Source organism: Lissotriton vulgaris, chromosome 4_1 (genome assembly GCF_964263255.1).
Source record: "Lissotriton vulgaris chromosome 4_1, aLisVul1.2, whole genome shotgun sequence".
Classification (NCBI taxonomy): Eukaryota; Metazoa; Chordata; class Amphibia; order Caudata; family Salamandridae; genus Lissotriton; species Lissotriton vulgaris.
In genome coordinates this window covers 1,335,351,268-1,335,370,680 of record NC_141691.1, presented here as the reverse complement: position 1 = coordinate 1,335,370,680, position 19,413 = coordinate 1,335,351,268, and positions in this window count along the sequence as shown.

Here is a 19,413-nt window from a genome sequence, read left to right as displayed (position 1 = left end):
CCAATGATGGGTTGGAACCCAGCCTTTATGCAACCACCAAACTTCCCCAATCAATACCAACAGCCTTTTTTAGAGAGGGGCCGGAGAGGAAGAGGGAAGAGGAGAGGGTCCAACCAGGTATCCTGGGACCACGATGATGCAGTGGGCAACCACACACGCAGCAAGACTCCACAACCAGGAACAAGCGGACTTTAAGCCTCATCACAAATTTATCGAACAAGACACTGACCACGACTGAAACCAAGGCCCTTGAAAAAGGTCTAGGTTTCGTCCCCACATCTCGCCCCGACAAATTCAAGCTCCACTGTGAGCTTGCGGCCTTCTTTAGAAAACTCAAGCCAAATGCATTCTTTGAAGGCAAAGAAGATCCCAACGAAGCAACCCGTAAAGGAGACACCGGATTAAGATTGGATTCTACCTTCACACCTCCACCTTACACAGTCCCGGCAGCCATTATCGCTTTTGAGCAGGCTGTTTTCCTGGACCTGGAAACTTGCCAGGATCCCACTACATTTGGCAACTTTAGCACCGCAGAATATCATGCATTGCAAAGTCTCCAGAATGACCCGGATATAACCATAAAACCAGCAGACAAAGGCGGTGGCCTTGTGATACAGAATACTGTGGATTACGAGAAGGCTTGTCAAATCCTTCTGGATGACAAGAAGAATTACATCCCCTTGACAAGGGATCCAACCATGGAACTCCGGACACAAATTGCCAATCTCGTTAGGGGGGCCGAAGAAGATGGACAATTATCCAAAAATGAGGCCGACTTCCTGAGTAACAACGACTATGTGACGCCGTACTTTTACACTTTGCCCAAGACACAAAAAAACAGGATGCCTCCCCCAGGACGTCCCATCGTCTCCGGTATAAGCTCCCTGTTAGAACCTCTGTCTCGATTCTGTGACTATTATCTGAAACCAATTGTACAAAACACACCAACTTATCTGAAGGACACAAAAAGTTTACTCCAGCTCCTACAAGACCTCACCTTTCCTGAAAACACAGTGACATCGTAACCCTGGACATCGAGAGCCTTTACACCAGTATCCCCCAGGATGGGATATATGATGTTACAACGCGGACTTTTACTCCGCATACCGTTACAACGCGGTTTTTACTACGCGGATACTGTAACAACGCATGTATTTACAACGCATTTTTTTACAACGCAGGTACCTTTACAACGCAGACCATTACAACGTAAGTATTGGTAAGTATATGTTAATAGTAATAATATATTAGTAACTTAATTTTAAAAATATAATTTAATGTAATTTTAAATAATTTAATTTCCGTTAATTATTTTAAATTTAAATTAATATTACTTTATTTTTACCATGTACCCCTGTACCCCAGAAACTGAAAACTGACCCTAAACCCCAAAAATAAATTAAAGTAATTTTATGAAATATAATTTAAATTAATTATTGAAAATAAAAAAATATATAACTTTATTTTTACCCTGTACCCCTGTACCCCAAAAACTCAAAACTGACCCTCAACCCCAAAAATAATGCAATGTAATTTAATTTAATTTATTTACTATTAAATAATTTAATTTAAAATTAATTTAATTTATTTTTACCCTGTACCCCAAAAACTGAAAACTCACCCTGAACCCTAAAAATACCCCTTTACCCAAAAACTGAAAACTGACCCTGAACCCTAAAAATACCCCTTTACCCAAAAACTAAAAACTGACCCTGAACCCTAAAAATACCCCTTTACCCAAAAACTGAAAACTGACCCTGAACCCTAAAAATACCCCTTTACCCAAAAACTAAAAACTGACCCTGAACCCTAAAAATACCCCTTTACCCAAAAACTAAAAACTGACCCTGAACCCTAAAAATACCCCTTTACCCAAAAACTGAAAACTGACCCTGAACCCTAAAAATACCCCTTTACCCAAAAACTGAAAACTGACCCTGAACCCTAAAAATACCCCTTTACCCAAAAACTAAAAACTGACCCTGAACCCTAAAAATACCCCTTTACCCAAAAACTAAAAACTGACCCTGAACCCTAAAAATACCCCTTTACCCAAAAACTGAAAACTGACCCTGAACCCTAAAAATACCCCTTTACCCAAAAACTGAAAACTGACCCTGAACCCTAAAAATACCCCTTTACCCAAAAACTGAAAAGTGACCCTGAACCCTAAAAATACCCCTTTACCCAAAAACTGAAAACTGACCCTGAACCCTAAAAATACCCCTTTACCCAAAAACTGAAAACTGACCCTGAACCCTAAAAATACCCCTTTACCCAAAAACTGAAAACTGACCCTGAACCCTAAAAATACCCCTTTACCCAAAAACTAAAAACTGACCCTGAACCCTAAAAATACCCCTTTACCCAAAAACTGAAAACTGACCCTGAACCCTAAAAATACCCCTTTACCCAAAAACTGAAAACTGACCCTGAACCCTAAAAATACCCCTTTACCCAAAAACTGAAAACTGACCCTGAACCCTAAAAATACCCCTTTACCCAAAAACTGACCCTGAACCCTAAAAATACCCCTTTACCCAAAAACTGAAAACTGACCCTGAACCCTAAAAATACCCCTTTACCCTAAAACCCAAAACTGACCCTAACCCCTAAAAATACCCCTTTACCCCAAACATATAACATTTAAAAAATAACTATATACTTACCAATACTTACGTTGTAATGGTATGCGTTGTAAAGGTACCTGCGTTGTAAAAAAATGCGTTGTAAAAACATGAGTTGTAACAGTATCCGCGTTGTAATGGATGCGTTGTAACAGTAGTGCGTTGTAAAAAATGCGTTGTAACAGGTGCACACCCCCAGGATGATACCATCAGAGTCCTGGGGTAAGCTCTGGAAACGGTGGTCTGGAATTACCAGACACCTAAGTAGTTCATTATCGAATGTGCCACACTAGCGCTAAAATAAAATTAATTTTTGTACAAGGGTCAACTATTTCTACAATGCACAGGTACATCTATGGGCAGTACTTTTGCCCCTAGCGTGGCAGGCCTGTATGTTGCTGATTTGGAGGCGAAGCACATCCTATCATCGAACAACCCTTTCATTTCATTTCAATCTTTATTAGGTTTAAAAAACCTTGTAAGATACAATACATTAAAATCATAACACATCATATTATAATACATAACAAATAGCAGCAGTGGGTAAAAATATCATCACATCTCATTTGTGCAAAATACGCAAAAACCATCTACATTGGGGTTGGCTAGGTCCTGGTCGGTCCCTCTTCTATAAAAAACACTAAATATATATACACAATAGTAAAATAATAAATTAGACATCTGTTTTTGTTAAAAAAAAAAAAGTGGTGTACACCATAGCGATAAAACAGGCAGCACTATATTAACTAATAAATCAGTCAATAGCATGGTAAAATAGTCCATTACATTTAGGTTTTTTGATTTTTCTTCCTCCTAATCAAGGCTACACATAGGAGAAAACGACTTAGGCTGAACACAATCGGTTGTGCAGTATCTCCTTTGAATATTCTGAGTCCAACCTTAATTTGTCTAAGGCCTAACCTATTACAGATTGGCTTAAGCCATTTTTTCCTTGCTTTAAGGTATGCTGGGCATATGAATAAAACATGAGACTCATCCTCTTTCATCCCCATTTCATAGAACTCGCATATGTTAGAGCCAGCGGCCCCGGTCAACCCCTTATTACAGTTCCAGCTAGTTGTTCTATCTTTTAATAGCAAAATGCTATACCGGAACTTTAAGTATAGGCTTTTAGCCAATGGAGGGTGAATTTCATCCATGAGGGGCTCTAGTTGCATATTCATTTTGATTTAAAAAAAAATCGAAGTTAGAGTCCCTGTTCTGGGGTTTGCAAGCGCTGAGTCTCTAATATAGTCCCAGTACCTTTGCTTCAAGATGTTTTTTGAGCTGTTTGTAAGAGAATCAGGGTCAAACCAAAAGTCACTTAACCCTAATTTTTCGAGCCATTTTTTGACGTACTCTAGCCATGGCAAGCGCGTGGTATTCTTTATAGCCAATATCTCTTGCAATGCTTCTCTATAATCAGCCAGCTCTTCCGTGGACCATAAACGGACCCAATAGAGTAGCGGACGAAGAGAAGCATAATCATCAGTACGCCTAAAATTAAGGTCCCATAGTACGGGTGTCAGTGGTGTTGACCCAGGTATCCCTAGAAGTTGCCTGATGAAGGAATTTTCCCTCACTCGGAAGGTATCCTTTAAAGCATAGGCCCAGAGGTCCACACCATAAAGTGAAGAAGATTGCACTTTATATTTAAATAATTCAATGGCTGTTGAGACTGCTTTGAAGTGGCTATTCTTGTGCTTCTTTAAGATCGATACCTGATTTTGGGTTAGCCTTAGTTTTGAATTCTCCAATTGTGTTTTCCATGTGACATCACTGTCTAAAATAATACCCAGGTATTTAAAATTGGGAACTTCTTCAATAGGTTCATTGTTTATCTTAAAAACCTTATTAAAACCTTTATGGGGGTTGATTGTCATAACTTTTGTTTTTGAGGAGTTGATTTCTAATTCCTTGTCATGGCAATACAAACTAAAGGTGTTTAAAAGATTTTGGAGCCCCCTAGGTGTCTGAGAAATTAAAATTGTGTCGTCTGCGAATAGTAATGCCGGAACGGCTTGCCCGCTCAATTTGGGAGAGTCATGCTCGCAGCCCAAAAGAGTATCAGGGATGTCATTGACGTATAAAGAGAATAAGTTAGGTGCCATTACGCACCCTTGCCTTACCCCTTTTGCTATTTTTATTTTCTCAGTGACTTCTCCATTCGGTCCCCATCTAACTCGTGCGTAATTGTTCTCGTGGAGTCTGGTTAAGATTTGAAGGATATTTCCAGGGACACCCTTTCTGTTTAATGTCTTCCATAGGGCTGCCCTAGGAACCATGTCAAAAGCTGCCTTCAAATCAACAAAGGCCACGTATATATGGGAACTCCTTATAATAGTATATTTCCAGACTAAACATAAAAATCTAAAAACCTGGTCTATAGTGCTTATCTTACATCTAAAACCTGCCTGATATTTTGTATAAATAGAGTGCTCTTGAATCCAAGAGGTGAGCCGACCAAGAACCTGTCGTGCAAAGATTTTTTGCAACACGTCAATAAGGCTGATAGGCCGGTAATGCGAAGAATTTGACCTATCACCCTTCTTGAACAGAGTTACAATCTATGCCCCCTTCCAGGTTTCCGGAATAGGAGCTCCTTGAGCAATTTCATTGGATAATAAATTGATGTAAGGAGCCCAGATGTAGTTTTCATGTTTCCAAAGATCACCTGGAATTCTGTCAGGGCCTGGTGCTTTCCCTGATTTGACTGCCTTAATTGCTGAAATAGTTTCTGTTAGAGAAAAGACAAGGGGTGCATCATGCGCTGCCAAAGGGGCTGCAAACTATCCCAACCTCCACTCTCACCTGAACTTGTACAAGAATATAACAAAGTAAAGTGCTCGACCCATGTTTTTTCCTCTAGAAATTTATCTTTGCATTCTGTCACCCCCCTGGTGCCTCTAGCAATGAGGCTCCAGAAAGAGGTCTGATCTTTGCACTTACATGCGTCCAGTAGATCAGACCAAACCCTTTCGTCCCACTCTTTCTTGGCCTTTAATAAGATTCTTTTATACTGGGCTCTCTTAGTTCTCACAATATCCATTGAACCCCCCCTGACCGCTATGATTAGGTCTGTCTTGGCTTTCCGACAATCCTGGTTATACCAGGTGATCCCGGTTTGTTTGCTCTTTTGGGCGTTATGTGATCTTTTTACTGCCCTGGTCAGGGTCCCGCCAAGTTGGTTAATTAGGTGTTCATGGGATTCTATCAGACTAGGATTTTGGATGACAGTACTGTTACCTAAGAGAGAAGACATGTGCCTCACAAATACATTATAGATTTGACTAATGATTTTAGAGTTGTCTAATACTACTGGCCATTTCAGGGATCTACGGTTGTTTGCCACTAGGGGATCCTGTGGCAAGGACATTGTGCTATTGGCACTTTTGTCAAGGGTTTTAAAGATCTGGGTTTGGACAGATAAGATCAGAGGATAATGGTCGCTTTCCGTGCGATCATCCACCATTAGGTCGATGGTCATAGGCCACAAGTTCAGGGAAACTAGTAGATAATCTAAGTGGCTGGAGTGTGCCCCTCTGGTAAACGTTGGTCTACTGGGACAGTCTGATGGCAACCGCCCATTACATGCACGTAAGCCTGATTCTAATGTCAAGTTCAGTAATTGTAGGGCGCTCACTGAGCAAGGTGCTTTATAATTTGTATCTACTAAGGGAATATTGTTGGCACTGTCCTCGTCCTTATAGATGTCTTCTAGACCTATAATGGGTTCAAAACCTCTGTTAAAATCACCACCTATAATCATTTGTGCATTTTGATCAAATCCCGCCACAAGATTACTCAGGTGGGTTATAACTGTTGATTCTTTACATGATCGATGTGGTCTGCTATAGATATTGATCACATAAATGCTACAACCCTTGATATTTTTTAGCTCGAGTAATAAGATGTCGGGATTATTTGTATCAATTTGCTTAAAGGACAGGCCTCCTGTGATTTTCACCCAGATTGTTAATCCGCCAGAGGGTCTCCCCCCATTTGTATTTACTGCGGGTATGAAAAAAGATCTATAGTCAACCTTGAAGTAGTTTTCAAGCCCCCAGGTCTCCTGGAACATGATTAGATCCCCACTAGCCAGATAATCATGCTAAGACGGGTCTGAAAGGTTTTTTTTCAGACCCGCAATATTCCAGCAGATGATTTTTGTACTTCCTAAAACCCCTCGTGTTTCTACTACCTGACATGGTGCGATTACCCTAGAAGTCTCTAAATGGAGTTGTTGTGCCATTGAGTCAACAGAATGTAATGGCTGTTGCAAGGTTTTAATAGGTGCAATCTGCCTTGGTTTGACTTCAAGATGCAACCTAGGATATGTGTGGTTTGTACTACATGGCGTTGTCAAGGCCCTTCCCTCAAGTCAGTCGCAGTCAGCTAAGCCAGCTAAGGCTTCAAACCTATTTGAGGTGCTAACTCCCCAATTGTAGGATGGGGCTCCAAAGCCCCAACCATTTATAGGGGCATTCCATCTAGGTGCAGGGGTTTCACTTCATCTATACAAATTTGGAAACATTACATTGATGACGTTCTTATGATCTGGACCGGCAGTGATGACCAACTGGCAGCCTTTCTAACATGGATCAATACCTTAGATCAGAGCCTCAAGTTCACATATACAACTAGCAGGACTGAGGCAATCTTTCTGGATGTGACTATCATGATCACAGGGACCAGCCAGTCAACCAAGACACATTATAAACCAACTGCCAAAAACAATTTACTCGAGTTCACAAGTTTTCACCCTCGCCCACTGAAAGAAAATCTACTGTATGGTCAATACCTACGCATTAGACGCATATGGCTGAGATACCCGCCACCCCCTCTCAACACAATCCCCAAAGGAGGGAAACCGGAAACAGTTCTTGAAGTTTTTTGGAAGAGGGAGGGAGTAACCCTCCCGGCCGTATTTATTAAAACAAAATTAAAACATTAAATCAACATTTTATATTATGTACAATTTCATTACCACATTGCGATGTTTGGCTAACCTTAACAGATTCTCTAATACAGAGGTTCTCCTAGCCGAACTAACATCCTACACACATTTACTTGAAATTATGAAATTGTACATCCTAACGTTTAAGGGCCAACGGCAAGGTCGTAACCGGTGTCAAGATCCCTAACCAGAAATACCCCCCCCACTTGTGAGGGGCGACAGCACTGAGGCGTACCTCGAGTGCAACTACCAATTTCCCTTTGACTTGACGGGGGCACCAATAAAACTCGACGCCACTTAAAGGTCGTTCGAGGACTCGTGTGAGGTATCTAGAAGGTAGCGTAGACCCCCCCCCAAACCCCGCACAACTTACCACATCTGCCGTCGCAGACGTCACTGGCCCCGGGAAATTCCCCAGGAGGGGGCTGTAACCCCTCCTACACAGGAAGGGGCCTTGACCGCCTTTCCTTTTCTTTCGGCGACCCATCCTTAGAAGGGACCGCCTCCCCGTTGAGGGGCCAATGGCCACCTCTCCCGAGCGCTCCCATCCGTGTTGGGTGACGCCCACTCATAGGGATCTTCCAATTAGTGCTCACCGATCATGACCTTACCGCCCGACCAAAATAAATACGACAATGCTAACTAAATGACTAAACTAAAATTACAGTAGCAACTATACTTTCATTAAAAGCATGCTTACCAATGAACACTAAAGCAGAATTTCTTTATTTGCAAAACGTAACACAAATCGACATTCTTTATTACATACTCAAATTCATCACGATAATACCACAACCTGTAAACGAAAATCAGAGTTATCCATCAACTTTATTCAAAACCACTTGCTGTCATCAGGGGCTGGTGGGTGGGTCAAAATTGGCTCTTCGTTCCGTCTCGAGCTCACGTGCAGCGAGGAGGTGCAGCTTCAGAGCACAGGAACAAGAGGATGCCTTCTGGTCTTGCGTCCCCTTTTATCCGTCTTCAGGGCGGGCGTAAACCCGCCCCTGCCTGCCCCGAGGGCGTGGCCAGCCGCGTCAGTGTCTAGGCCAGCCCACTCTAGGGCGGGAAAAAGCGCGCCCCGGCTACGCCGCTTCGGGCATACCAGCCGAGACACGCCTCCCGCCCAAGATGGCTTCCCGGGGGGATCGTGGTACTCTGCCATACGTGCGGGGGGACCGAGTGGTCGCCCCTTTCCATATGGCTGAGATACCCGCCACCCCCTCTCAACACAATCCCCAAAGGAGGGAAACCGGAAACAGTTCTTGAAGTTTTTTGGAAGAGGGAGGGAGTAACCCTCCCGGCCGTATTTATTAAAACAAAATTAAAACATTAAATCAACATTTTATATTATGTACAATTTCATTACCACATTGCGATGTTTGGCTAACCTTAACAGATTCTCTAATACAGAGGTTCTCCTAGCCAAACTAACATCCTACACACATTTACTTGAAATTATGAAATTGTACATCCTAACGTTTAAGGGCCAACGGCAAGGTCGTAACCGGTGTCAAGATCCCTAACCAGAAATACCCCCCCCACTTGTGAGGGGCGACAGCACTGAGGCGTACCTCGAGTGCAACTACCAATTTCCCTTTGACTTGACGGGGGCACCAATAAAACTCGACGCCACTTAAAGGTCGTTCGAGGACTCGTGTGAGGTATCTAGAAGGTAGCGTAGACCCCCCCCCAAACCCCGCACAACTTACCACATCTGCCGTCGCAGACGTCACTGGCCCCGGGAAATTCCCCAGGAGGGGGCTGTAACCCCTCCTACACAGGAAGGGGCCTTGACCGCCTTTCCTTTTCTTTCGGCGACCCATCCTTAGAAGGGACCGCCTCCCCGTTGAGGGGCCAATGGCCACCTCTCCCGAGCGCTCCCATCCGTGTTGGGTGACGCCCACTCATAGGGATCTTCCAATTAGTGCTCACCGATCATGACCTTACCGCCACAGGCCGGATAGTTGACCGGCTATCCGGACCCCCCACAAAGCTCCTACCTAAAGGTCATGTTTTAACGTTTTTAACCATGCTAAGAAGTCTCCTATGAGTAACTCATTCCCCACCCGAGACAAATGCACACCATCCCCCAAATACATACTGTCATCATTAATACAGCCATGCGAAATAGAATGCAATGTCCTGGAACGGAACAACCTACTCACTTTGTTATTAAGCTTCCTCACAGAGTGATTCAAAGCAGGAACAGAAATAGCCCCTCGCCACACCTTTCGTGGGATCATATGGGACCACGCAATTGTGCACCCCGGAACTCTCCTCGCCAACCAACTTACAGTGGAAAGCATTGCCTCCAGGAGAAGTCGTCTACCGGTGGTGACCAAATCGTTGCCCCCTAGATGCACTATGATTATAGACGGCGGTGACCTCGTCCGCCCTAACAAACCCTCGAAAAATGCTTGAAACTGGTCAATACAGAGCCCGCCTCTTCCGTAGAAGGACACCCTGTACCCGTATTCCCCAGCTACGTGAATCATGTCACCTGCTTTGAATACGTCCGCGGCACGCCTCACGTATGAGTGGCCCACGACCCACACCTCCTTCTTCACAGCCGGTGATGTCTGACCGCTGGCCCGGTGTTGGGTCGACTGCATAGTCCGCCCCGCCTCGTAGGCTTGTGCAACTGAAAACCAAACAAAGACAAGAAGCGTGAGTACATCATTACAGCTTCACAACATGTGCAACCGCACATACCTCTTATAACACTTGGAGGACCAACGCCCCACTCGTTTCACTTGTTCAACATTAAGACCCCTGGCTGTAGCTTCCGTAGCAGCCCCTATCCGAAAGGAGTGGGTCCCAAACTCGCCCGGGTTCAAGCCCGCAGCGGCAATTGACATCGCAAGCACCCGCTGAAACTGAAATTTCGTCAGTGTGGTGGCGTCCGCGTGTCTCAACAAGGTCCCCCCCCATGATGCCACCCTTCTTGCTAGGTAGTTTTCTAAACACTTTACTGGACACATGGAGGACCCGGGAATCCTGGGTATGATTATGCAGTCACCCATCCCATCTTGATCGGTCTTGGACCTGACAAAGGAGACAGTCATTGTCTCTCCTCTGACCTGAACGTGTTCCCGGCACAAACCCCCTGTCACATCCCGTTTGTTCCTCGCCACCAGTTCGCTTACCCGCATCGCTCCATGAAATGCCAGCGTAAAAGCGGCTCGGAACAACACCGTCTCAAACTGAGATGAACATGTGGCAGGGAGTGTGGCCAACAACTGGGCCAACCTATCCAAACCTATCGGGCGCCTCTCATCTACTCTGCGACCCTCAAGGCGTTGCCACCCACGCAGCGCTTTCTGTACAACGAAAGACGCTGTCGGGTCCTGGATACCATGAGCCCTGGCAACAAAGGAAATGGCAGCACGATGCCTCTGGGCCGTAGCCACCGATTTCCCAGCCCTGCGTAAGGACATCAGAAAATTCACTACCCATTCCTCGTGGCCCCAAAGCCCCTCTCCATCAGTCCCCAAAAAGGCTAAATAGGACCGAAACGCCCCTTCATATGCCTTCCTTGTCCTTGGTGCTAGGCTCTCTCCCACGAGGTGACGAAGTTCGGGGCACCGAGAGACCAGAGAGCTTCGGGAAAGGGTGCCGGCCCTGGGTCCGCTGTGGGAAGGAAACCCGAGAAAGCCTGCATATGAAAACGAGACAGTGCATCAGCTGCCTGATTCAGTACCCCCGGGACATGTTTAGCTCTGAATAGCACATTCAGTTGCATACACAGTAAAACAATTTCTTTGAGCAGTCTTAAAATCAGTTTACATCGTGCTGCCTGGCTATTGATGCACTCGACCACGGTCATATTGTCAGACCAAAATACCACAGAGTGATCTTTGAACCCTTCGGGCCAGGTTCTTAGGGCCACCAAAATGGGGAAAAGTTCCAAGAAAGCAATATTACTTGTCAGTCCACTGTCGTGCCACCATGCCGGCCATCTTTGTGCCGACCATTTTGTGCCGAAGATGGCACCAAAACCTATGCTACCTGCCGAATCTGTCCATAGCCCCAGCTCTTCAGAGGACACGGCCGGTTTGTTCCAGACGACTCGACCATTAAAATCCGCCAGGAATGCTGACCAAATGCGCATGTCCTGGCGGACCTCAGCCGATAGTCTCGTGCGATGATGACCCTCCTTTAGGCCGACCATAGCTTGGGCAATTGATCGGGAAAAGGGGCGGGCCATCGGTATAACCCTCAGGGCAAAATTCAACTGTCCCACCAACTGCTGTAACTGATGCAGCGTAACTTTAGATCCATTTATACACATTTGCAGGGCTGCCCTGAACTTCCCCACTTTGTCAGCTGGTAAACGAAAACAACCCTCACTGGAGTCTAACTCGATCCCCAGAAACTCGAGGCAAGTCGCAGGACCCACCGTCTTACCCGGTGCCAATGGCACACCAAACTGCTTCATTAATACACAAAATTCGGCCAAGGCCTGGCCACATTCGAGATCCCCGGCTGCCCCAAGGAACAGAAAGTCATCAAGGTAATGCATTACATGTTGGAAACCCGTCCTCTTTGTGAAGACCCATTGTAGAAAACTACTGAATTTCTCGAAATAGGCACAAGATATAGAGCACCCCATCGGCATACACCTATCCATGTAATAATGACCCTGAAACGTGAAACCTAGGAGACACTGGTCGTCTGGGTGTACCGGGAGCAACCGGAACGCTGACTCGATATCCGACTTCGCCATCAGCGCCCCGGGCCCCAGGCGATTCAAAATGGCTACGGCCTCATCGAAAGATGCGTACCGCACCGAACACACTTCCGGGTCTATTGCATCGTTTACAGAAAGACCACGTGGAGCTGATAAATTATGAATCAGTCGGAACTCACCCGGGTCCTTCTTGGGGACCACCCCTAAAGGAGAACAAACAAAACCCTGCACCGGGGGTACACTAAACGGGCCGGCAACCCGACCTCGAGTAACCTCTTTCCGGATCTTCTCCTGTACAACGGTCGTATGCTGCAGGACCGAAAGTTGATTTTTACACTTCTCCACACCCTGAAAGTCCCCTACTGGGATGCGGAAACCATACGAAAACCCGTTCCGCAGCACCCCAGCAGAAGTACGATCCGGGTATTCACTGAGCCAGGGAATCATCGCCAAGGTATCAATCGGGGTAGGTAAAGGCGCCCCTCGGACTATGTTAGACCTGTTTGGCGCCTCCTCTACCCCCGTTATCACCCGTTTTGGCTCTGCACGTGGACTCAGGATGGGACGACCCGCACCCACTACATTCATGTCTAAATTTACACGATCCCTGGGGCCTTGTACATTTACCTCTGTTGAAATTCCAGCAGAACCCCCTTTTCCCTGTATTGCTGGCAGGTCTCGAGTGATCGTCGCTACCCGTACCTGATCGAAAGGGCGTCCCCGCATATTGGCGGGAGGATTCGCCAACATTACCTCCTACCAATGGCATTTTCAACATACCTGTCTCCTTCATTTTATCCCATGTCAAAGAATCGTAACAATCCCAGGTTAAGTTTTTATTATGCTCTTTAGCCTTTCTAAAAAGATTATCGTAGCAGAACCAATGGTTACCCTGGTGTGATGTCGAGTACCCCATGATTCGCGACTGATAGGTCGGCAACTCGGAAAGTAACTCGGGCCTACGTTCCCCTAAGATCGACGTAAAAATCCCCCATGCTTTGCCCCAATTGCCAATATTCTCATTCACTTTAAAGGCGGCCATTTTTGCGCGCCAAACACTCGGATGCATGAGGTCTTTCTGGCCCTTAACATGCTCCACCTCATAATGATCAACAAGCAACGAGAAGATGTTCACATATTCCCCCGCCCATATCTTCTCTTTAATTGCCAAAGGCACATGTTGACCCAACCTTTCTCTACGAGAGGGTGCTGACTCATCCCTCGCAATCGGCACTGGCCGCTTACCTGCACCGGACGCTGCCTCTGCGGTCGTAATCGTCCCTTGTGGCTTGTCAACTACTGCAGCCGGCGCGGACACCTTGGCTGCCTCCCGTTTCTCACGCAGTTGCTTCATCAGCGCCTGCGCGTCGACAGCCGTGGCGCCCTCACTACCTTCGCCCAACCACGCTGCAAGTTGTGCTGCCAGCTCGGGCGGCATATCCTCATTGGACACCGGGGTGACCACCACGGGAATCGGATTCCCCTCCACGGGTACTGGGGTTGGCGCTTCAAGCGGGGTACGGGGAACCGGGACGTCTCCCCCAGCTGGTCCCCTCCTTGGCCTCTTGGCTCTCCCTCCTGGGGCTGCTCCAGCCGGAGGACGTTCCGGCCCCCCTTCCCCCTCTCTCTCCGCCACCCGCTTCTTCAGCTCGGTCATCTCCTTCATGAGGACCCGAAGCATCTGTTCAGTCGTCATTCTCTTTCCGCCTTTCTTGGGCATTTCTCCGACAGAGTATCTGTAAGACAAAAAGAAGGATTACAACGCTCAAAATTGGCTCTTCGTTCCGTCTCGAGCTCACGTGCAGCGAGGAGGTGCAGCTTCAGAGCACAGGAACAAGAGGATGCCTTCTGGTCTTGCGTCCCCTTTTATCCGTCTTCAGGGCGGGCGTAAACCCGCCCCTGCCTGCCCCGAGGGCGTGGCCAGCCGCGTCAGTGTCTAGGCCAGCCCACTCTAGGGCGGGAAAAAGCGCGCCCCGGCTACGCCGCTTCGGGCATACCAGCCGAGACACGCCTCCCGCCCAAGATGGCTTCCCCGGGGGATCGTGGTACTCTGCCATACGTGCGGGGGGACCGAGTGGTCGCCCCTTTCCAATTGTTCCAATGTCCAAGATTTCAAGGCACAATCATGTGACCTAACAGAAAAACTAAAGTCAAGAGGCTACCCACTGACTACCCTGAACAAGGGATACAAAAGAGCGCGTAACCAACCTTGAGAAGCTCTCCTGGAGGATAAGACTGACCACCCCAAGGAAATCCCACTTACCTGTGTAACCACATACAACAGCCTCTCCAACACCATGAAAAAGTCTATCAACAAAAATTGGAAGATAATAACAAGCGTCAACAGAACCTGGGAAAAACCTCTGTTTTCATTCAAGAAGGGACACAGCCTGAAAGACGCACTGGTCCACACGCGACCCAATGAGATCGCCCCAGCAACAGCAAGATCTGTGACAGACACATGGGGTCTAACAAGAGTGACGGGACACTTCCCGTGCTCGAATTGTAGCGTTTGTCACCTCACAACACCTACAAAGTCCCTCACACTCGAACCAGGGAGAATCTGGACGCAGAGAGATCACACTAATTGTAACTCGCCAAATGTCATATACCTCATCACCTGCCCATGCGGTCTTCGCTATGTGGGTATGACAAGCAGGAAAGTTAAGCAGAGGATCTGCGAACACAGATCCAACATCAGGTGTAAGAAAGCCACAACAAAAATTAGCAGACATTTCCTTGAGAACAATCACACCACCAACGACGTGCGGTGGACTGTGATCGAGCAGTTGAATACTGATAGTAACATAACCAATCGTCTGTTTGAAAAAGAGCAGAGGTGGGTTTACAGATTGGGTACCCACCTATCCGGATTGAATGACGAAATTCCATGGAACTCTGTACTGAAATAATCTTCCACATTAGTCACTAGAATATGTCTAACACCTACTGTAGACTAACCGTAATTTGGCACCCTGACTAGAAACGGTACGTTGTAATCACTGCCTCGCCATTTGCCCTCACCTCTAGCTTACCACAGGGGTGAACTAACTGCCCGTCGCGTGAGTCACCTTCAGGTGCTTCAACAACATCAGGCCTCTTCCCTTGGTCTCACCACATGTGTGCCCCCCCTTTTTCACCATTTGCACGGTGATTGACCCTATACCCCGGACTATACATACTGCTGTGTGTCCTGTCTACACGCATTTAAACCTAGTCTGGACCCCGTATTTGATGTTGGGCCAGTCACTTATGTCCGTAGGGTGCATTCAGTAATTCCTGCATATGCCAAATACTAAATTACCAGCTCGTCCCCTTGTGAGAGTGAGCCGATTGTTCATCCTCTCACCAGAGCACCTACTAGTGCCTCTTTCTTTCTTATTTATTTCAGGCCCGGAACGCTTCTCCCATTACGAATCTCATTACTGTAACACCGCGCATACAATCATTGCGTGTTTAAACTAATAAAGCTCCCTGTTTTGAACGCTCGTGTCTGAACGCTCAAGTCCGTACTCGGTCACCATGGCAACCTCCTTCAACAATGACGCGTGCACATGTGACCCATTTCGTCATGTCACCATACGAGTTCTCATTGGTTAACACCGCTTAGCGCCGCCCACCAACTACGCGGGCTCCGCCCCCAGAAACAGTCCGTGCCTCGCTAACAAACACTTATAACCAGCTTCGCCGGCCCCGTTCGTGATCGTTTGGGTCCGGTCAGAGGGTATCGCAGGTAGACTGAGGGTGCCTAGCATGGAGGGCGTAAGTCAACCACTGGGCTTTGGCGCTCCACACCACGGCGGCATATTACTAAGCTAAGTACCGTTCTACGCATTTCTGACATGGTGTATGTTTTTCTTCTTTCTATGAAGGGTGTGCCAATTACGTTACCACCCCCCTCCCGTGACATATGGTGTACCCCTGTTACACCTTAAAAGTGAGACATTTTAATCTTATTGAATTAGTGATCGCATCAGCTTGTAGTTCAGGCCTCAATACTATCTAGGCTGGACTACGGCAGTTCACTGTTGTTAGGGGTGAATCAAGCGGAGGCCTCTAGGCTCCAAAGAGTACAAAACGCCGCGGCACGAGCCATTGTGGGCCTTCCCAGACACTGTTCAGTGTCTGGTACCATCACGGCCTTGCATTGGCTCCCGGTCAGACAGCGAATCATGTTCAAGGCGCTGTGTCTGGCCTTCAAAATTTTGAAAACTTCTTCGCCACCGGCACTTGTCACTCTACTCACGCCCTATGTGCCGTCGAGATCTTTAAGATCTGAGGGGCTTCATCTGGCTGTCTGTCCACGCTTTAGGTTGGGCAGGATGGGGGGCCGTTCTTTCAGGGTGCTAGCGGCGGGCCTATGGAACTCGCTCCCAGTTCACATTCGAGCTCTTGAGGATATGTTCGCCTTCAGGCAGGCGATTAAAACTTTCCTCTTTCCAGTTTCTAGCTAATTTCTTTTGTGTGTTATGTTACAGCATCTGTCAAAGCGCCAGGACGCCCCTTTGCTGGGGCAGCTGTGCGCTATAGAAATTTTAATAACATAACATAACATAACATCACAGCTTTTGATACATTGATCGCTATTAGGAACACGTGCTTCCCTTGTAAAACCCACTATAACCATATCATTTTTTCACTTCTAGCACTTTGCACTTCCTAGTGATTAGTGCTTATTAACCCAGGGACAGAGGTGGTGATGAACATACAGTTACAGCGCCACTCACTGTCTTTGCGCCACTAATGGAGCACCATCGACCTACCTGTGTGAATTAAGACCAACCACTAACTGTTTGTCTTGTCCTATAAGTATGTCTATGTCCTTTTTTCTCCACAGGTGCAGAAGCCTACCATAGAAAGCCTCCTAAACCAGGAGTTATTAGGAAGACATTTTCTCTTCCTTTTTTGCACTTTTTTCACTTTCGTTTTCACTTTCACGTCCCTAGGTAAGGGTGGGCCTTAGCGTGTCCATACCGCCAGGGTTTAGTACACTTACATAGTCCTGCCGAATGCCTGGTAAACTCACACTGTTTCAAAGGCAGAAACATGTTGACTGACGATTAACTTATTTTGGAAATAACCACACAATTAATTGTGGACTACTTTCCTACACTTAATTTTAAGTATATGTCCCAAGTGATCAAATAATAAATCATTTTTTAGATACACTAAAGACATTTTTTAACCCTTTCACCACCATTTAACTTAATTTTCACTGCACGCCTGAACTCACAAATCCTGCTCCGCAGTAGATCTGGCATCGAAGCACACTAAAGAGGTACTCGGCCTCTTTAGTGGGGCCCAATGATGAAGCATGTCATCACCAGGTGGTGAGTGAGGGCTTTCATAACTGACCTGAGTGAGGCCGGTTTTATTTTCCTTTCGCTCCTTCGTGTGGTCTTGTCAAACCTTATGACACTCTTTTCTTGTTTAAAATTAAAACCCCAGCACCAGAATGACCCGAAACCAGAACCCAAAGGAAAGCTCCCTGCCCCAACCAAGCATATGTGCAGGGAGCATGATGTAAATGAAGATAAAAGGCTGATAATCAAGTATATGGCATTTATTATGCACTACAGAGAATAACTGGTGATCCCATCAGAAAGCAGGGAGCTAACTGACAAGACAGAACAGGATAGAGAATGACATCAGGGAAATGGAATGTCAGGCTTAAAGGGATACAGCAAAACATAAGTATAGAAAATACAACATATCCTCTCCCCTTCATAAGGAAGAAGCAAAAGAAAAAAAAAACAAAATACAAGCATATGCTCTTCATTACAGGGAGAGAACTTATTTGCAGACAAAATCATGTAAGTAGCCTGGAGGTCTCCTCACCCTATGAGCTCCCTGGGCACTCACATCTTTAGGGAGAACCTCACGGCCAGGCTCAGCTTGGGCACTGGCTCCCTTAGAATGAATCTCACGATCACATTCAGCCTTTTTGTACAACGCCACGCGTCGCAAGTTCCAACTCTCACCGTTGAATAAAGTTATAAATCTTTTGTGGACAGACCTGACTTTAAATGGTCCCCTGAACTTTGTCAATCCAACGCCAACTCGACCAGGTTTGACTTTCACCCAATCATTTACTGCAATCTTACAACTTCCAACCGGATCACTCGCAACAGCAGGATTGTCAGGACCCACATTTAACAACTCTTTCATCCAAGCAGCGACCAGCTTGGTTCCAGCAGAACGTCCCCTCATAACGTTAAAAGGAATCAATCCAGTCACACCATTTTCAGTAGTTCTGTAGGCCCAAACCAGGTCGTTAACCAACCCTCTCACGTCTAATCTGGAAGAGATTGCCATCTGAATTGCACCCTTTACCATCCGGTTAGCCCTCTCAACTATTCCGTTCCCTTGAGGGTTGTAAAGTGAGGTTCTTGAGTGTGCAATGCCACACTTCTTCAAAAAATTAGCCATTTCTAGGGAAGTCAATTGCGTTCCATTATCGGTGACAATCCTTGTCGGGAAGCCTTCCTCTCTAAAAATGTCACTCAACACAGTGATAGTGTTAATCGTGGTGATCTCCTTCATAAATTTAACAACTAACCATTTTGAAGAAATATCGACTACCACCAACCCAAACCTCATATCTTGGCTCAGCTGGTAAAACGGGCCAATGAAATCAAGACATATAGTGTGCCATGGACACCCAGGGTCAACTATAGAGCCACAGCCAACGTGACTACCGACCTTAAGCCTCTTCTCACTCTCCAAGCAGTCGGTACATTTCTCTACCCACTGAGAGATTTCTGAGTCCATCCCAGGCCACCAAAAGTTCTCCCTTATTCTCCTCTTAGTGAGGGACTGGCCCAGATGGCCCTCGTGAGCTAACTTGAATAAAGAAAACCTCACATCCTGTGGAGGAATAAATTTGTCTTCCATTAAAATCAAGAAGCCGTCTCCATCCAAGACAGACAACTGTTCAAGTACTTTTAAATATGGTCGAAGAGCGGGGGACAGGCAACTCTCTCTCCTTGGACCCTTCACAATCAAGTCTTTTACCTCTCTTAGCACTACATCCTTATCCATAGAGGTGTTCCACAGGTTCTTACTAATCGCTCCAGAACAGATATCCACCACCTCATCCACAGCAGCTACAGACCCTTCAGAATTGAGTGATTCTACTC